Raw genomic sequence first — 19,201 nt, forward strand, 5'->3', positions numbered from 1 at the left:
GGGACAATAATGTTTGAATTGATGGATTGAGCATGGTGAAAGAAGAATTGCTCATCAATGATGTGTTATTCTTCAGTGGATAATATCATTTCAAAATGTTCCAAATATGCCTTATTACAATATAATTGCCCTCTATAACTAAAATACAAAATGTAAAACACCTTAAATATTTCATTTATTTTAGAAACAGTTAATTTTGATTTTCACACAATAGGGGCAATGCCCGTGGCAAGTTGATGATGTAATTTGCCCATATGGTCTAGCCCTATGGAATTTATGGAATGCATGTGACTAAAACCAACTTCCTAGGTTAATATGAGCATCAAAACAATATTTCAAATATGTTTTTTTTGCACATGCATTCCATAAATTCCATCGGGCTAGACCACACATGGGCAAATGCCATCATCAACTTCAACAACTTGCAACAGGCATTGCCCCTACTGAATGAAACATTAACTGTTTCTAAAATAAAACAAATATTTAAGGTGTTTTTAATTTAACGTTTTAGTTATAGAGGACAATTATAATGTATATTAAGGCATATTTGGCTTATTAGCCAGGGATCCTTTTAAGGACATGGGCTGTAAATCCATGTACATATTATGGTCATTGTTTGAATACAGTAGTACAAGAGTGGGCCTGAACCTGGAACAAATTTTTGTTCAGGCCACAATCAACCATTATTTTTGAGCCATTATTTTGTGACATACAGTACATTATGATGCAGTACATAAGCATAACCACTAGGTGTCCTCGTTCATCTAAAATACAAAGAGCAGAGTATTTCAGTTACTGCTGCTGTGTTGTTTGGCTTGAGGGGCAGGCAGCAGCTGTTTATTTTTTGCATGTGCTTGTTTTAGACTGCAGCAGATTTGATCTTTATTATTTACATTTACGTGTTCTTTTCTGCTTGAGTTGAGTCAGTGGACACACTGCGGTAAGGGCCTGGATCACATCAATCAGGGATGGGACAGCAGCTCCTATACAAGGTGAGTCAGCCTAGTGCAGTGGTTCTCAAAGTGAAGTCCAGGGACCCTCAGGGTTCCATTCCTTGGGGGGTTCCAAGGGAACCCTTACAGGTCTGTACCTCTGAGAGCGTACAAATGGAACCATTTTGTACACTCTCAGAGTTATGAGGGTCCTTAAAATTAAAAGGTTTCGTTTGAGAACCACTGGCCCAGTGGAACCTTGAAGTGCTCAGTAGGTTGCTTTGTCCAAATACTGGAGGGGCATAATCAATGATGAAAGAGTGAATGAGTGAGAGAGATAGATAGAGAGAGAGAGGCATAACCTTGAAAGTAAATATTTTATGCCCAGAGTAGACACTGTCCAGTGCATGGAGAAATGGGCCGACATCTAAAGAAACAAGAACAGGGTACTTAAGAACTCACTTTATAATTCATCTGTCCGGGCACAACCACAGCCAAAGATCCTGACACTCAGGGCTTCAGGGCTTTCTTCAAACTGAATGTCCCTGTGCAGAACCCCTGATGAATGTCTCTATGGTTGCATTCACCAGATGCCCTAGTATGGTCTGAGACACGCAGGCAGACAGACAGACAGACAGACTGACAGACAGACAGACAGACAGACAGACAGACAGACAGACAGACAGACAGACAGACAGACAGACAGACAGACAGACAGACAGGTTTTCACAGTGAAAGATAGTATGTTAATGTTAACATTTGCCATGGACTAGAACTAGATGGGTTTTCTGAAGGACAAAGTACCCCCCCACACATAATACAAATACTTTATATTCACATGCATCCATCCATCCATCCACTTAGACTCATCATCCTGCAGGGGGCAGGTGTCTCCATGAATAGTAGGCTATCTGTGAACCCAAGTCAGTTCACTCCTGCAGGGTCACTGCAGACGTGCCTACCAATCTTCATGCTACAATTCCACTTCCTGAAGTTGTATCAATTGTAGTGGGAAAATAATTACATGCTACCTTATAATATATATATATGTATATATATATATATATATATATATATATATATATATGTGTGTGTACTGTATATAATATTTACCGTATACTAGATATAGTAGATTCATTTCATAAGCCAGTCTTTAAATGCTTGAGGCAGAGATCTTCTGGCAATGCAACACTATAAATATAGTATATTAATATAGCAATCATATACAAACACACATATGTGTGTGTATATAATGAGTGTATGATTACTATATTGATTGATTGATTGATTGATTGATTGAAAACATTATTAACAGTTTGCAAAAAGTACAGAGGTACAGACGATAATGCTAAAAGGATAACACAGAATGCCCTGAGGGCTTGTTTCCATTGTGGTCGTACTGTTCAATTCATCAAGACATAATAAAGAAATACAAGAAATCATCAATACTATGAGCAGTAAATTACTGTATTAAATTGTATTAAACTAAACTATATATCAGACTATAGTAATCATATGCACACACGCATATGTGTGTGTACATGATACACTATACTATATAAGTGTATACTGGAGAGAGTAATAGTAATCATAATACATATCTGCCTTGCTGAGTTCTTTTGGGTTTTAAACGGTCCTCGAAGGCACTGTATATAATGCTTTTACTAATAATAATGGGTGATGAAAACAATGACACAACAGGAATCATGAGTCTAGTTTGTTAAAATGGCAAAGCCAAAATAATCACAAGTTCAACGCTACTTGTGACTTTGCTTTGTCTGATCTGTGGTTTTACTATGTTCTCTGAGCTCACTGGTGATGTCAGAGATGGCGGATGTTCTAAAATAGTTTTGGTTTGATTAATACATAAATAAATAAATTAACATAAGAATTAAATCATTGCTTTTTATCGAACTTTACTTCCCACTAAAGACAATAAGCACAATAGGATTCATTTGATCATCTTAGAATAGATGATGCCATGATGTAGATAATCTTTATCAGTGTCTCAAAGAAGAAAAGTGTGTGCATACGCCTGTGCTTGCATGGAGGGTGCTGAATACTAATACTATTAGAATACTTGGCCTACTTTTCAAGCCTAAGCACATTGCAATTATATTTTGTATTCGACCAGTATCACCATTCATCACTAGGCCTAGCTACATAATACATCATACATTTCACAGATAATGATGTTATAAAGATAACCACCGCTTCATGTGCTAGGAAGGAAATGTCTGTGAAGTATATAGGCTATTATAAAAGCAATAGCTCACCATATTCATAGGCTACCATCCTTAAAGCAAAATGAGCTAATATAGGATCAGTTTAACCACTTTAGCTGTTTTAGAGGCTATTCAAAAATAGCAGATTCTTTAAAAAAAAGTATATATACTGAATTCTTTATATACTGAATCTTCTCGTTTGGGGGTCCATGACACAACATTTTTTCAGATGGGGGTCCACGGCCAAATAAATATCAATTTGGGGGTCCTTAACATTTTCCAGAACCCCTCGCTCAGTAGATCACGGAACCCCTGATCTACACCATGAATACTTAGGGGAGAGTGAGGTAATGTGAGACACAGGGTAAAGTGAGACACCCCCCTTATCACCTGACCACAACACCTGTGTGGTCATATGACCATTAGATTTTGAAGCCCCTCCCATTTCCCACTTACCATGGAGGAGAGGACCTCATTGTGCTGTATTAAGCATGTTTTTTCCACTAAAATATGTTTTTTGCATGTAAAAGTAATTTTTTGGGCTGTCAACATAATCAGCTGTTGTGTCAAAGAAAATTGATTCAGGTAGAAAAACTTATGTCATGCATGTTGATGAACTACAAACCTATACATCCATGTGATTAATGCTAATTGAAGATTAGCCAGAATTGCTAAAAGTGCTCCTTTTCACCAAAATGTGGCTGTGGGGTAAAGTGAGACAAATGGCTTGGGGTACAGTGGGAAACTGTCTCAAAGTTAAGTTTAGTACTTAAACATAGTTTAATCTAATATTGGTTTGATAATCCAATTGGTTTGATAATCTAATATTGGTTTGATTGGTTAAAACTGTTTTTTCTCGGTTGGGGTAAAGTGAGACACCTTCCAATTGTGTAGAGCAAAATGTGCTTAATGACCAATTGCCATGATTCTGTTACTAGTCTGACATTAGTTCTGGAATGTGTGGTTGTCAAGCTAGCTGTCGGTATTCTAACTGTTAGAACATGTGTTTTTATGGTAGTTTTAAACTGAAAAAAGTAAGTGGATCAGTTTACCCCATTGATTTTTCTGGTTTGTCTCGGTTTACCCCAGACCTGGGGTAAAGTGAGACACCAAAAAACTTTTTTTTAAACAATCATATTTTCACTGCCTTTTGTCTTGAATACATTCTGATAATTTCCATTGTTAGGAAACATCCCAAATGTATGGGAAATGTGTACATTTTACTGATATATCATTTTAGCTCACCTAGAGGGGAGAAAATGTAAAAATTGTCTCACATTACCCCACTCTCCCCTACTTTCTGAAGTTCAGACAGATTTTCACACATCTGCCACTGAAAGGGTGGTGGCATTTGTAAACATGATAGGCAAGGATGGTAGCCTATGAACATGGCATGGGCTGCTTTTATAATAGCCTTCTATAATTACAGACATTTGCTTCCTAGCACATAAAGCGGTGGTTGCCTTTATTTAACATCATTATCTGAACATGTGATCTATTAGGCTATCTATATAGGCCAAGTGGCCAACTGATGAATGGTGATACTGATCAAATGCTAAATATAATAGCCATGTACTTAGGCTTGAAAATAGGCCATGTATTTTAGTAGTAGGCATATTAGCAGTCTTTTCAGCACAACAGCACCCTCCATGCAGGCAGTACACAGACTTTGTTCTGTTTAATTATTATTTCATGTTTCCCACACACACACACACGCACACGCACACGCACGCGCACACGCGCGCACACGCACACGCGCGCACACACACACACACACACACACACACACACACACACACACACACACACACTCTGTAACAATCTCTTCCTTTATACAACAGCTGAAATAAATATCATATAAAATGTTATAATAATGAGTGACATATAAACAGACAACGGGGTAAAGCGCTGTCACGTGAATCCTACTTAGTAACAGCGTTAACAGTGATAAACTACAAAAAAAACTTGATTTTATAGGCTACTTGGTCGTCGTACGGCGGTGTCGCGCGCCAAAAAACACCGATCTACAAGCCCATAGCCAGTAGCGGGCACGACGCGTTATGGGCTTGTAGATCGGCTGTTATCCATCGTCGGGAGTTTGCTTCCGGAGCAGCGCTCTACTCGCTGCCTCCAGCGTTGCCATGTCCGCTTATTATAAGCGACTTTGGGCTTGATTTTCTGTAAAGTTGATTGATTGAATACTTGATTTAGAAATTTGCAGAAAAAAGCACATGAAAGTACAGTTCAAATACAAGGTCAACTAAATAGGATGTTTTTAAAAACCAAGAAAGCCACTGGCTTGTTACAATTGGGGTCCTTTTGTACTCAATTCATAGTGACATTAAATGACAGACAGATATACACTACCATGCAGAACATCATATAAACAGTTTAGAAATGAAAAATGAGAAAAACAAAACAAAAAAAATACAGTAAAAAGAAAAGGTTCGGGGGGGATACCTCTGGTGTTGTGATTGTGGACGTTTTTGAAGTAGTTTGACAGGTGGGTATCTTAACGTTGTGTTGTATCTTGTAGACCAGGCCCATTGCAAGTTGCTGTACTGTCCTCTACCCCGACCCTAGCAAAGTGAGCAGGGGTTAGATGAGTTGTAGGTGTAAGGCCAAGGACTAGCCTTACCAGCTTGTTTTGGGATGTCTGGAGCCTTTTAAGACTCTAGTGGTGTTGTGGTACCATCCATGAGGTGCATTCATAGTCGAAGTGACCTTGGATGAGGGCTCCTGTTAAAATCCTCAAAGTATTCCAACTGACTAGAGAGGAAATCCTATACAAAAAACGTGTACTTTGGTTGACTTTTTTGATGACTCTTGTTGCCATTTTTTCACCATAAAGGTTTGCCTCTAAAATGGAACCTAGGTAGGTAATTTCCTCCTTTCTTGTGATAACATTATCACCCACTTTGATCGTGAAGCTGTCGGCCTTGCCAAGGTTAAAACTAGACCCAAAGAGAATTCATTCAGTTTTTCCCAGGTGTAATGATAGTTTGTTATCAGCGAGCGAGCCAGATGCGGATCCTATCGAGTTCAGAGCTGAGAGCTTTTTCAACCCGCAGCCTGTCCCTGTCCGAGACCAGCAGAGCCGAGTCATCTGCGAACAGGAACAACAGGTTGTAGTTACAAGCTGATGACATGTCGTTTGCATATATCAGGAACAGTAAAGGTCCTAGTATGCTTCCTTGCGGAACGCCACAGCTCACTAGGAGGGGAGGGGGGTTCCGTTCACTTCCACCACCTGTTCCCTCCTCTCCAGATAGGATCGCATCCAGCTCACCGATGTATATCGAAACCAATTGCCTTTAGCTTACCAGTCAAAATAGGGTGATTAACAGTGTCAAAAGCCTTTTGGAGGTCCAGCATGACCATGCCGCAGTATTTGCCCTGGTCTACCTCTTGTTTGATGTGGTTGCATGTAAAGATTGATTGTTGCGGGTTGTGGTTTTTTGGGCTTGTTTCTAAAGTCTTGTTGCTTATTTGGGCTTGTTTCCTAATGTTGTTTAAACCAGTGGCTCTAAAAAAATATATGTCAAGGACCCCCAGATTAATATGTACTTGTCCACCGACCCCCACCCCCATCTAAAAGTATTTTCTGCCAGGGACCTCAATACAGGTTAACGTTGTTCAAAATATTCATCCCCCCCCCCCTTTCCCCCCAAGATTTTATTTGAAAATAGCCGATGTATAATGTTTAACGCGCTTGTTCTCCTAGACCTGGTTGCTTGTTTGTCTCACAGAATCTGGCAACACTGGCTGCCTCCCTTCAGGGAACATCAGCATCTGGAAGAGAAGAGAAGATAGAGGAGAAGAAACCAGCGGAGAGAAGAGAGAGACAAGGGGGGGAAGGAGGAACATAAAAAAATAAACTGAAGCGCTTCGAGGACGTGGTGAACACAGTGGAGGTGAGTGAGTGCTGTGTGTATTTATGCTTATTTCACGGACCGTATTAAAAAGGAAGCTGCGGCTGTCATTTTATTCCCAGGACTGAAAAAAAATAAGACGTGACTGAGTTAACTTTTCATATCGTTGAGGAGGGAGGGCGACGCAGTGCCCCCCTCCTCTCTCTCTCTCTCCCTCTCTCTCTCTCCCCCTCTCTCCCTGTGTGTCTCTCTCTGTCTGTCGCCGCTGTTGTAAAGGAGCAGAAGCGGCGCTGCTGCTGCGACACATGCCATGTTTTCCTTTACAGGAATGTAGCGGACCCGAGATTCGTTTGGTTTGGTTAATGTCCTGTGTGTTTGCTGGCCTCAGCCCTGTGTGTAGATGTCGTCGTGATTGCAGGAATACATCAGGTAACGTTGCAGACAGAACTAGCGCTGCTTGTGTAGCGACTAGCCAACGCCACCAGTGTTGCCAAGTCTGCTTATTATAAGCGACGTGATTGATTGATTGATTGATTGATTGAATACTTTATTAGTTTTGCAAAGACAAGCACGGGGAAGTACAGTTCAATACAATGTCTGTTAAGAGGATTTTAAACCCAAGAAAGCACTTTGGCTTGTTTCTATTGGGGTCCTTCTCCTTTGTACTCAATTCATCGAAACATATACTTTGGGCTTCTTTTTTTATAAAGTTGCTTGCTAGTAAATATTGGTGGTTGTGTTTTTTGGGGCTTGTATGGTTGCTTATTTGGGCTTGCTTCCAAATTTTGTAATTATTTAAAACAGTGGTTCTCAAATGTTTTCATGTCATCATGGACCACTCTAATGGATATGTAGCCTATTTGTGTTCAAAACGTTTCCTAATATTCCACATTTTATTTCAAGATGTTTTTGAAAATAGCAGATCTACAAGCTAACAACGCGTCGCAAGCTTGTATATATAGTATATAGGTTTAAAGTGCTCATGTGGCCTAGTAGCTTCTTTGGGCTTGTTTTCCTAGACCCGGTTGCTTATTTCTCTCACAAAATCTGGCAACATTGAACGCCACTGGCAGGCTGGCTGTCCAGTCCCGTGCTGCTGTTAAAAGGTTAATGCACGCTTCGATTTTTAAGTAAATGTCATAGCATAGGCCTATATGAGGTGATTGGTGGAAAACCTTGCGAGACGGACAGATACTTTGCTCTCTAAACGTATTCATTGATGAATTGTAAAGGCCTGCTAGTGGAATCCTAGCTGTGTTGTTTTCCTTTCTCAAGTATCTGGTTGATTTAGAATGGGCCCATCCTGTCATCCAGGGGTAGACATAATACTAAGATAGGATCTGGTTGACGACCGGTTAATATTACCTACATAACTCATTTATACACGTTTGTTTCAATTGATGAAACCCACCATGTTGTAGCTCCTAAGCATAGCTGCCCATAGAGGGGTGGGGTAATAGTAACAGTTACATGTAGACTATGTGAAAGAGAGCATCCAGTTCCAGGGAATCTAGGCTAGCCAACTTTGTCATTGCATCTTTCTGGTTCTCATTCACAGCTGCAACCTCAATCTAGCCCTGTGTTGTCCCACCTCTCAATGTGGAGCTGGAGTTGAATCAAGAATGCAGTTCATTGTGAAACAAACATGCATACAGCAGAGTATTACTGTACCTTGGGTTGTGCACATACTGTGTAGGCTAGCTGTGTAGACAATATCCTACAACTTGAACTGGTGCTTGGTGCTGGCTGGACCCTGTTACTTAATTGTTTCCAGCCAACCAAGGTCATGTTCTGCAAAGCCTGTGAGTCTGAGATAATAGGCTTGGTTGTTTTATACAAACATGGAGCCACTTAATTGCCTGTTTATGTTTCTTGATTTAAGGAATGGAGAAAATAGAGAAAACCAACGTGAAGAACCTTCCTGTGTTGTGGACTGGTGGGGAATTTAGATCATTATCAGTTAGGCATTCACAATTACTTGCATTGCATCTGTGTGAGGGAGGGATGAGAGGGGTGTCTAGTGCCTTCCTTACTTTGATTTTAGAGTTTAACAGCTTATGACGGAGCATATCCAATTTGTCTGCCTCTCTTTTGGGAGAGGCAATTCTGCTCTGAAGTTGTTGACAATAACACCATTACCAAGGACATAATTGCTGTTTCTGGTGTGTGTGTACCAATAACATTTCCCTATCTCTCTCTCTCTCTCTTTCTCATCTCTCTCTCTCTCTCTCTCTCTCTCTCTCTCTCTCTCTCTCTCTCTCTCTCACACTCTCTTGTGTGTACTCCCTTAGCAACACACTTAAGCTCTCCAGTGTACTCTTTCCATCGCATGTGACATGTATGTTATTTACAGAATGTGTTTGTGAAGTAATCATGACACACAGCACAACAGTACGACATGAATGAAAGCCTTGTTAATGTCTCAATGTGTGGTCTCGCTTCGTTGGCCGCTATCTCTTTGAAACACATTCCTGTGTTTTAAAAGACCCAGCATCCACGACTTACAACTCCAAACAGTGGTTGCGGTGGCTACTCTCCATAAGCTTTATGCTGTGGCATTGGTTTCAGGACTTCATTAGTGCCACCCCCACAAGACGGAATGTGTCACTGGGACAGCGTGGTTGAAATGGTGCACTGTCATTCTCTCTGTTGTTCCTTTGCTCTTTCCCTTCCCCTCACACCTGCCTCTCCTTCTATTCCTTTCCCCTGTTTTCTGGGTGTCTCTCTTCTTGGCCCCACAGTGTGTGTTTAGGGGTGCAACAGCTAATCAAAGTAATAGATTTAATCAAGTTGGGGGAAAAAAATGTCGCATAGGCAAACACTTTCAAAATTGGAGATCGGCAATTTTTGCTATTTGTGTGTGACACACACACAAAGTAGTATAAAATGGGGCTTAAGTGGTTAATCGTATCAATCGATTTATTATATTTATATATAATTATTAATACATTATTATTTATTATATAATTATGAAAAATATAAAAAAACACGTTAATATAAAAACAATTCCATGAGAAATTTAAGAATGTGCTTGTGTGATTATTTGATTAATTAAAAACATCATCGATAGAAAATAATTGATAGTTGCAGCCCTATAGGGGTGTGTGCTTGTGTGCATGTGCTCATGAGTGTGTGCATGCCGTGATGCATGCGTGACTTTGTGTACGTGAATGAATGTGTGCGCCTGCTGAGTATGAGCATGATGTCATTGCTAATTGCAGTGGGCTCTTTGGTTGTTAAGTTGGTTTATATTCTGACCCCGTTGCCTCTCCTCTCATCCCTCCTACCCTCCATCTCTCTCTCCATTTACTGTATTTCCCCCTCCACCAATCCCCCACCTCTCTCTCTCTCTCTCTCAGTCTAGCGTTTCTATTCAACATCAGGAGTTGCTGACTGTGGAAAAAGTGACTCGGACATTTATGGGCCAAGTTTTTTGGCCAAGTACTGCAGACTGTTCTTGTGTGTGTGTTTATTGTGTGTGTGTTTGTTTTGCTTTGGTGTTATAAAAGCTCTTTGATTTTGCAGAGCTGCAAACTCGCAACATTGCCCCTTCCAGGTTTAGGGAGCTGCTTTGAACAGTCTCTTAGAATTGATATGCATCCTGAATACACACAAAGACCCAGACACACTTGTCATGGACACATGACACATTGAGTGCAAGCAGACACTTGTCACAAGCAGTGCAGTGATGTACTCTATATGACTGTCACTGTGTGAATCTACAAGCATGTCAGATAGATAGATACCCCAAAATAACACTACATAACATACCAAAGTTAGTTATCTGTACTGTAGTCAATATCTCCCAAAAGGATGTTACATGCCCCTGTTGTCCAGACTGTGTGTGTGTGTGTGTGTGTGTGTGTGTGTGTGTGTGTGTGTGTGTGTGTGTGTGTGTGTGTGTGTGTGTGTGTGTGTGTGTGTGTGTGTGTGTGTGTGTGTGTGTGTGTGTGTGTGTGTGTGTGTGTGTGTGTGGAGAGCGGGGTGGGGGGTGGAAAGTTGCCAAACCATCACCTTAAGTTCCCTGTATGCAGCATATGCAGGTCTGTTTGTGTATATAGAGTTTGTGCACAACAGCTGAGGAGGACAAAAAACAGTAATGCATTTGTGTGTGTGTGAACAATCAGATAAGTGTGGGAGATCTCCGTTATCATCACGCTGCTTCCCCAGTGAAACAATACCACTGGCCCACCCTTGAGCAAACAAGTTGCCTGTCTGTGTGCCCGCACATGCATACTTATGTTTACAGTAAAATGTTGAGTAATGAGTAATAGGGCTGCTCCGATTTATCGGCCAGTGGCCACTGATATAAATCAGTCGATTTTCTCTTCAAATTACTCGATCAGCCAAATGACCCAATCACAAAATCTTTTATGATTTCTTGTTTTATTTGAAAGAAAGGTTACCGAGTTTAAAATGTATCACTATACACTGTAGTGTATACTGAAGCAATTATTATTAACTGATATATATTATAATCATTAATATTAGGAGGCCCTATTCAAATGTTCAATGAGTGTAATAATGGGCAACCTTAAGCCTGATTCATACCTTGTTGTGCGACGAATATAGCCAATCTACAAGCTCACAACACGTTGCGGATACGACGTGTTGTCAGCTTGTAGGTCAGCTATTTTCGGCGAGCGACACGCGTCTTGGATCAAATCTCAAGTGTCAAAGACAGTGTCCTCATGTTGGTACAATGATATGGGTAAGACCATTTTACGAAGAGATAGCCAGTCCAGATACTTTGGGAGCAAAGAGTAAACATTCTCATATTCCTTTTATCTGCATTGGCCACAACAATCATGATCAGAGCCAGACCACCCCTTAGTACTGAGTAAAACGTCAGTATTTTACTGTAGACTCCACATTCAATGGATGAATGCCGCATTAGTGCTAGATATATTATTTTGATTAATCAGGTCATATTGGCAAACATTATGACAAGATAATGACGATGCTCAGTGTGTGTGGGAGGCCATGGAGTGCTCATGTGTGACCTTTTGTCAATCTTGTTCTCTTTCTCCTCACTTTCTCTCTCGGGCCCCCGTCAATGCCCCTCAATAGGGTTATTGTCCCGTCATCAGGCTATGGTGTGCGTGTGTGTTGTGTGTGTGTGTGTGTGCGTGCTGTATTGTTGTTGCAGTGAGCAGACAGCCGTGAGGTGTGTTTGGACAGTGAAGGAGCACTGAGGCCCCGTTCATCCTGTGTAGGGTGTGAGACTGAATGATAGGGCCTCTCTCTTTCTGTCACTCTCTTTCTCTATCACTCTCTCTCTTTCTCTCCCTGTCTCTCTCTCTCCCTCCATTTCTGTCTGTCTGTCCCACTGAGTTGTTACTCTCGTCCTCCTCTTTGTTAATTTTCCTTGGCCTTTTTATGTGTGTGTTGTGTAGGTTATGTATTCTGTCACATCCTGGCAGGTCTCATTGAGATTCTGTCTCCTTGCTGTCAGTGGTCTTGTGATTGGGTCATCAGTATGCATGATATTCCTCATATACAAATTACCTGTGGAAAGGAGTAGGGTGTGGAGCAGTCTCTCTCACTTTAAAATAACACAAGACAGCACGCGTGCATGCACGCACACGCACACGCACGTGCATGCATGCATACACACGCACGCACGCACGCACGCACGCACGCACGCACGCACGCACGCACGCACGCACGCACACACATGCGCACTCACAAGCGCACACACACACACACACACACACACACACACACACACACACACACACACACACACACACACACACACACACACACACACACACACACACACACACACACAAACACACACATTTTTCCTTTTGTTTATAATATAAACAATATATTATATTTCTGCTGCTGATGCTGTCGTTTCCACATCGCTGCACACTCATACATGCACCCTATCTTGCTCTGTTCAGCTGCATAAGGGAATTATGCCTCACATTTTGATCACACACACACACACACACACACACACACACACACACACACACACACACACACACACACACACACACACACACACACACACACACACACACACACACACACACACACACAGAGTGAGAGATGAAATGTGATGAAAGACCTTGTAAAGACCATGGCTACAGACAGGTGCCACTCTAATTGGCCCAGTGAGCCCAGTGAGTTCAAGGATTTAGCCATACAATGTAAAAATGAGGACTGACTCTCAGACACTGCCTCCTTGACTCCTCACGTATCTTTCTGCCTGCCGTCATTTTGTGGAAACACCATATTGTCATTTGTTGTTCACTGAACACTGGGGTTTCAGAGATAGTGCCTTCTTCAAGTGCGGGGACCTGACACAGACTAGTAGAGCATAATCACCAGTTCTGGAAATAGTCTTCTGTATTGGCTAATATGACTTCAATGATTTGGTTGTTGATGAGAGCTACATGTACTCTATTGCGTCTCAGATTTGCTATTGATTATCACTGCTGACATACAAGAAATAACAGAAATGACACATTGTGTAATTATGACATCAAATGTGCTGTTAAACCCATTGTAGTTTAAAGATAGAAAACTTTCCAACTGATTATTACTAGCTGCTAATGGTAGATTTATACTGCACACATGTGTTGGGAACTTGGGACCGAATAGGATGAGAACATTCATGCCTTTCAGCGCTGGGAGCACGCAAGCACGCACACAAAGGCAAAAACGTTATCTGGTCCGCACAAAGTCACAGTCGAATTATCTGCTTGCTGGCACGCCTGTCACGACTATGTCTTCGCCTGGATCACTGCTGCCATCACTGGAAAGTTTGGGCGTGACACTCCTTGTAAATGTGCTTCAGTTACCTCACAATGCTAAGAAGATGCTAATAACTTTCACTCTATCTACTGTATGAGTATATAATGTTTTCTCTTCTATTTTTGTTAATGTATATGATTGCCTTGGACCTAGACTAGCTGTCATTTAGGCATCAGCTAATAGGGATCCGTCTTAACCCATTAAGACCGGGAAAGCCTATACGATATGTTGTTATACCTTTATAACCGGGAAAACATCCGTGTCATTTTAGATGTTGCTATGTATATGGCAACAGGATTCCTTTTCAGAAAACTTAGGTTAGGATTTAGAAGGCGTTTTTTAAAATTGTCCTCAGGTCTAAATGGATTCATAATTATGGTTGTCAATTTGGTTTCTTTTGCAATGAGGCTCATTTGCAAAGGAGAATTACATGGTTTATTTTTTTCTTATGTGTACAGGTTTAGCTGCCACACAAGCCACGCAAACCTTTTGTGAATTTCCCCCTGAATATTTACCAGGTGGCCGTTGCGCAACATGGGAATGCAGGAGTTCACTTGGACTGGAAAGAAATTCCTGTCTGATGAATGGTCCGAATGACAGGTGATTGGATCGCTGAATCAGACTTACAGTCATTGTGTTGGTTTGGGTTTCCTTCCTATGAGTTTTGCCTTGATGATGTCACATCCTGTGGGGGAGAGCCAGAGGATTAATTTAGCAGCTGTTGGTCGGGTATGATGTGGTATCACTCCGGCCTTTTTATGGCATCCTAATCCTTAAATATTCAACTATGTTTTCTTAGCTTCAATCTGCAATCTCTGATCAAAATTCTTATTGAAGAAATGAGCCCAACAAGCCACAAAGCTGGAATTTACCCCTTTGGCTTTGCACTGACCTGGCAAAACAAGTGGTGTTGCCGTTTTAGCTGTGTGTGTGTGTTTGCTTCACGAATGGGCAGCCAGGGCCAGCTAGCTATATGTGTCCTGTCCAAAATGAATGTCCTGTCTGAGAAAAATGCCCCGCTAACAACACAAACTTCCTCTTCTCCAGAGGGAAAGAGGAGGGAAAAAGAAGGGTAAGGATTTGACAAGAGGGGAGGGTTTTAAGTGTTGAAGAGAAATAGATAGTTTGTGTGGTTTCTGTGGTCCCTTTGGCAAAGATGGGACATTCCTTTTCTGAAAAGTCACTTCGTCTCCTTTCTTTCGTCATATCTGATATCTCTGTCCATGAGCCTTCCTTCAGTGCAGATCATATTAGACATCAGCACAGTCCCATCCCCTGACATCTGTAAGGGACAGCTTGCCATAGGCTCTGTAATTAAATGTCATCAAATGTTTAGCACACAGAGGAGGTTTGCACAGTTTTGGCAAAAACAAACAAACAAAGAAAACAAAGAAGAAAGAAGAAAAAAATCACAAGACAGAAAGCTTGACATCACCAGAAGGAGGTCAGGTGGTAATTGTCTGGTTGGGAGAAGTGATTCAGAAAACCTTTAGAACAAAACAATAATTGTGCATAAATCAAATGATTTGAGTAAAGCCCATATTGTTCACGTCTAGACTTCCTTGTACTCTCGGATGTCCTGCTATATATCTCAGATAAATATAGGATATCCAGTCTCTCTGCTGCTGGCCTCTCATTAGATGATCTGACACTCTTTGTGTGTGTGTGTGTGTGTGTGTGTGTGAGAGAGAAAGAGAGAGACAGAGAGGGAGAGAAGATATTTAGTGCATGTGTGTATCAAAGCCCATGGTGGCTGAGGATTGTGTCTCTGTTGTTGCCATCGGTGACGCATCCAGGAAAGAGCTGTGGTCTCATTACAGAGCCATTGCTGGCTGCTCTCCTGCGGTCTGAGGCCGTGTGTGTGTTCTACAGCCTGCAGGTTAAACAGTTGAATCAAGAGTTTCCTCCCCCAACTCTGTTTTGTTTAGGGGGTGTGTGTGTGTGTGTAGTGTGTACATGGTGTACTCTTTCCTTTGCTGGCTGCGCCTCCCCTCACCCACAGGAAAGAGAGACGGAGAGTGAAGCAGAAGGGAGAGGGTATTTGGGACAGGGGGAGGGGTCTCACCGCCATACTCGCTCCCAAGTTTCCCAAATCCAGGAAATCTCTTCTTGGCTCCTGTGTTTCTTTTCCACTTATTTGGGTTTCTCTCTTTCACTCTCTTTATTTCTGTCTTTCTTTTCTGTTATTTTGTGTTGGTCCTGTCGGTTTAGGGACACAATCATGACCAAATGAATGTGAGCTCCTGGCGTGTGTCAAGTGTCAACAACACATTACGGGACGTCTCACATCAAAACAGAAAACTGCACTGCACCCATCACTCCATATAGACTGCATGCTACCACTCTGTGCACTGTCAGTGTCCTGCAGCAACCATTGGAACAATACCACAAAGTAGCTAGCTACAGTACAGTATACTGAATAGGATAAAAGGCATGAGGTATCTTTTAAGCATAATAGAGCATGGACACTCCTGAAGCTAAAGTGCCATCATGTGCCAACTGCTGATGTGGCTGCACAGACAGATACAGGAATGCAGGACCTTTCATTAGTCAGAAGTCTGAAGGAGTCCAGACTCAGAGTTTGTACGAGGACATGGACAGCACAGATTAGCCACATGAACCCTAGTATCCCTATTCTGGGCCCGTCATAATAGGTTTGATTGATTTATTGACTACTAATGACTATGCACAGAACAAAGCAATGTACACTGGAAAACGTCAAAAGGATAGACACAAGAAAGCTAAAAGCCTATTTCCATCGTGGTCCCGTTGAGCTTGGTGTGTGCGTGCGTGCGTGCGTGTGTGTGTAATGTAACTTCAGGTCGAGCTGGTAATTAGCCATCTCTTTAGGGAGGACCTAAAGCTAGCCATAGAGCTAGTGGTCTTAATGCTTGTGGGTAGATCGTTCCATGCATCTGTTGCAGTGTACAGGAATGAACTTTGGCCCATACAGCTGCTGAATAGGTGAGGCACAAAGTTGGTGGAGCTTCCTCTGGTTGAGTACCTATGTACTGCGCTGACCTTGGGAAAGTATTCATGTAGGTATTTAGGTGCGTGCAGCATTATTTATGATCCTGTGAACCATACACATTTTTATTTGAGTGAACAATCAGTGAAAATAGGCAAACATTCGGCGAAAATAGCTGACAATACATTGTGTTGTGCTGTGATCCTGTACATTTCCTATTTTGCTCAAAGAGATTTGGTGTAGAGGGAAGAAAAGGAGGCGACCAAGTACAAACCCCTGAGGGACCTCAATTAACAGTGGTTAAAGAAAAAGCTCCTAGGACCGCGTTGTTAGCTGCAAGGTCTCTTATACCTCCCATCCCAACAGGGTTTTTTAACAATGAATGACAAATCGGTGCATGCCACACCACCGCTATCCCCTTTCCTCTTCCATAGAGCATAAGCCCATGTTTAATGCTAGTGCATAATCATTCCAGTGCTCAAATCTATTCTCTCTTTTTCAGGTGAACCTCCGCTGACCCGTCCTCTTCTCCGTTAGACGACTGTCTGTGTGTCCTGATCCCAAGAGAAGAGAGACTTTCATTCAGGTATTTATACCATTACCTGCCCCTCTGTCTCCTCCATGCCTTACTCCTTGTTTCGTATCTTTCTTTTGAGAGCATAGCTAGTTTGGGCCAAATGCCAACAAATGAAAAATGTACACATGCATGCAGCAGTAGTCAGCATTTAGGCCCTAGCTCTGTCCGTAAGGTATATACTGCATGCATGTACAGACTTGTATGTGTGTGTATGTTTGTTTGCTTGCCCTTTTGTCAAGTAATTAAGAGACTAAAGCCCCCCTGGCCCCAGCCTCTGTGACCCACCCACCCAAATAGAGACATACCAGAAATTCTTTGGCACACCCTGAAAATTCCTCTATTCTCTCCTTTAGTTTGTGGTCATTTCTTCATGTCTTGCTCTCCCGCCTACGAAAACCACGGCAGAAGGAAATTATACCTTTTCCATAGTACACTGGGACAAATGCACACAGAGGCAGACTTCATGTGTACTTTAAGCTGTGAAGGAGCATGTTGAATTCTAGTCGAGCGGTATCTATTCCTGTATGACCTTCACACTCACCAGTCACTATACATTACTGCTACAAGGACAACGTCTGGTCATGGGATCACATTGACCTCACATGGACCACTGGCAACCATGGCGGTGTGTCTGTCTGTCTGTACTTGTACTAGTACTATATATGAGGGCCAAATGTCCCCACAAATATAGTAGAATTTGAGAAATAAACATTTGGTCAATTTTCCCGGTCCTGCCAATACAAGAGAAATGGTTGTTTGATGGTTCAAAAAGATTAGGCACTCAGCACACAACATTCGGGTTCAGGTTTTTGGATTAAGCATTTAGAGTTTAGGTTTAGGAGTTGGGGTTGTAGTTCTTCCTGATTTATAATTAGTTGCACACCGGAGTTAGATGCCAAAAATAGGCTTTAGGGTTAAAAATACCCAAAAGGTACACACCTTGTGTTTGTGTGTGCATTCGTGCGTGCATAGTTGCATGCATAGTTGCATCCCAGTATGTACAGTATTAGTGGTGTTTGTGTATATGAACCCATGTTTAGGCTACAGCCTCAGTCAAAGAGTGTTACATTGTCTCTGTTATTTCCTTCCATTGACAGTATAAGGATACAATCACACAGGCATAGAGGACCCCCCCCCTCTCTCTCACACACACACACACACACACACACACACACACACACACACACACACACACACACAGACGCACACGCACACGCACACGCACACGCACACGCACACGCACACACAGGGCTGGGCCACTTCAAAGTTGTACCACTTCCGTTGTTATGCCGGAACCAAAATCTGAGGATGACATATTGTTCTCTAGCTTGCCCCTTCCTCTTATTACCGGTTGAAAACACACACACACACACACACACACACACACACACACACACACACACACACACACACACACACACACACACACACACACACACACACACACAGTTTAACAATTTATTTGTGTCAACACACAGGGAAAGCATACAGGGACACAAATATTTTAGGTGCAGTAAAGGTTACATTCACAAACACATGGATATGTCCTAATGATACAACACGCATGTCACTCAGCACTCCAAGTAGCGGCGGCTCCACCACATATGGCAGCAGAGACAGCACAATACTTTGCCAGCCTTTCTGCCTCGTCTTTGGGCATCACCAGTTGTCAAAACCCTCCAACAACCAGTCCGTTGGTTTGTCCTTGGCTGGATCACCAGAGGAAACAAAGTTCTTAGTCTCGCACCGCTGCTTGGTGTTAAAGCGCTCTCTGTAGTTGCTCTCATGGGCTTGGAAGTCCACCCATTGCTATTCCGACAGCAGACGGACATACCGCTGGAAGGCCGCCGGGTCTA

General features: G+C 42.1%; 1 protein-coding gene across 5 annotated transcripts in view; it reads left to right on the top strand.

Annotated features, from left to right (window-relative positions):
* The first annotated feature begins 6,959 nt into the window (after nucleotides 1–6,959).
* The window catches only part of apbb2b (amyloid beta (A4) precursor protein-binding, family B, member 2b), a 67,697-nt gene continuing 55,455 nt past the window's right edge, over nucleotides 6,960–19,201 (top strand). For 4 of the 5 annotated variants that reach the window (XM_084045695.1, XM_084045698.1, XM_084045699.1 and 1 more), the window contains exons 1-2: nucleotides 6,960–7,071; nucleotides 17,271–17,354. The gene's annotated coding sequence lies outside the window, so the exon portion shown is untranslated. Of the gene's footprint in view, nucleotides 7,072–7,273; nucleotides 7,459–17,270; nucleotides 17,355–19,201 lie in introns of those variants that run through there. The other variant, XM_084045696.1, reaches the window with a different exon arrangement.

Source organism: Gymnoscopelus microlampas, assembly GCF_963454915.1.
Source record: "Gymnoscopelus microlampas genome assembly, chromosome: 2".
Taxonomy (NCBI): domain Eukaryota; kingdom Metazoa; phylum Chordata; class Actinopteri; order Myctophiformes; family Myctophidae; genus Gymnoscopelus; species Gymnoscopelus microlampas.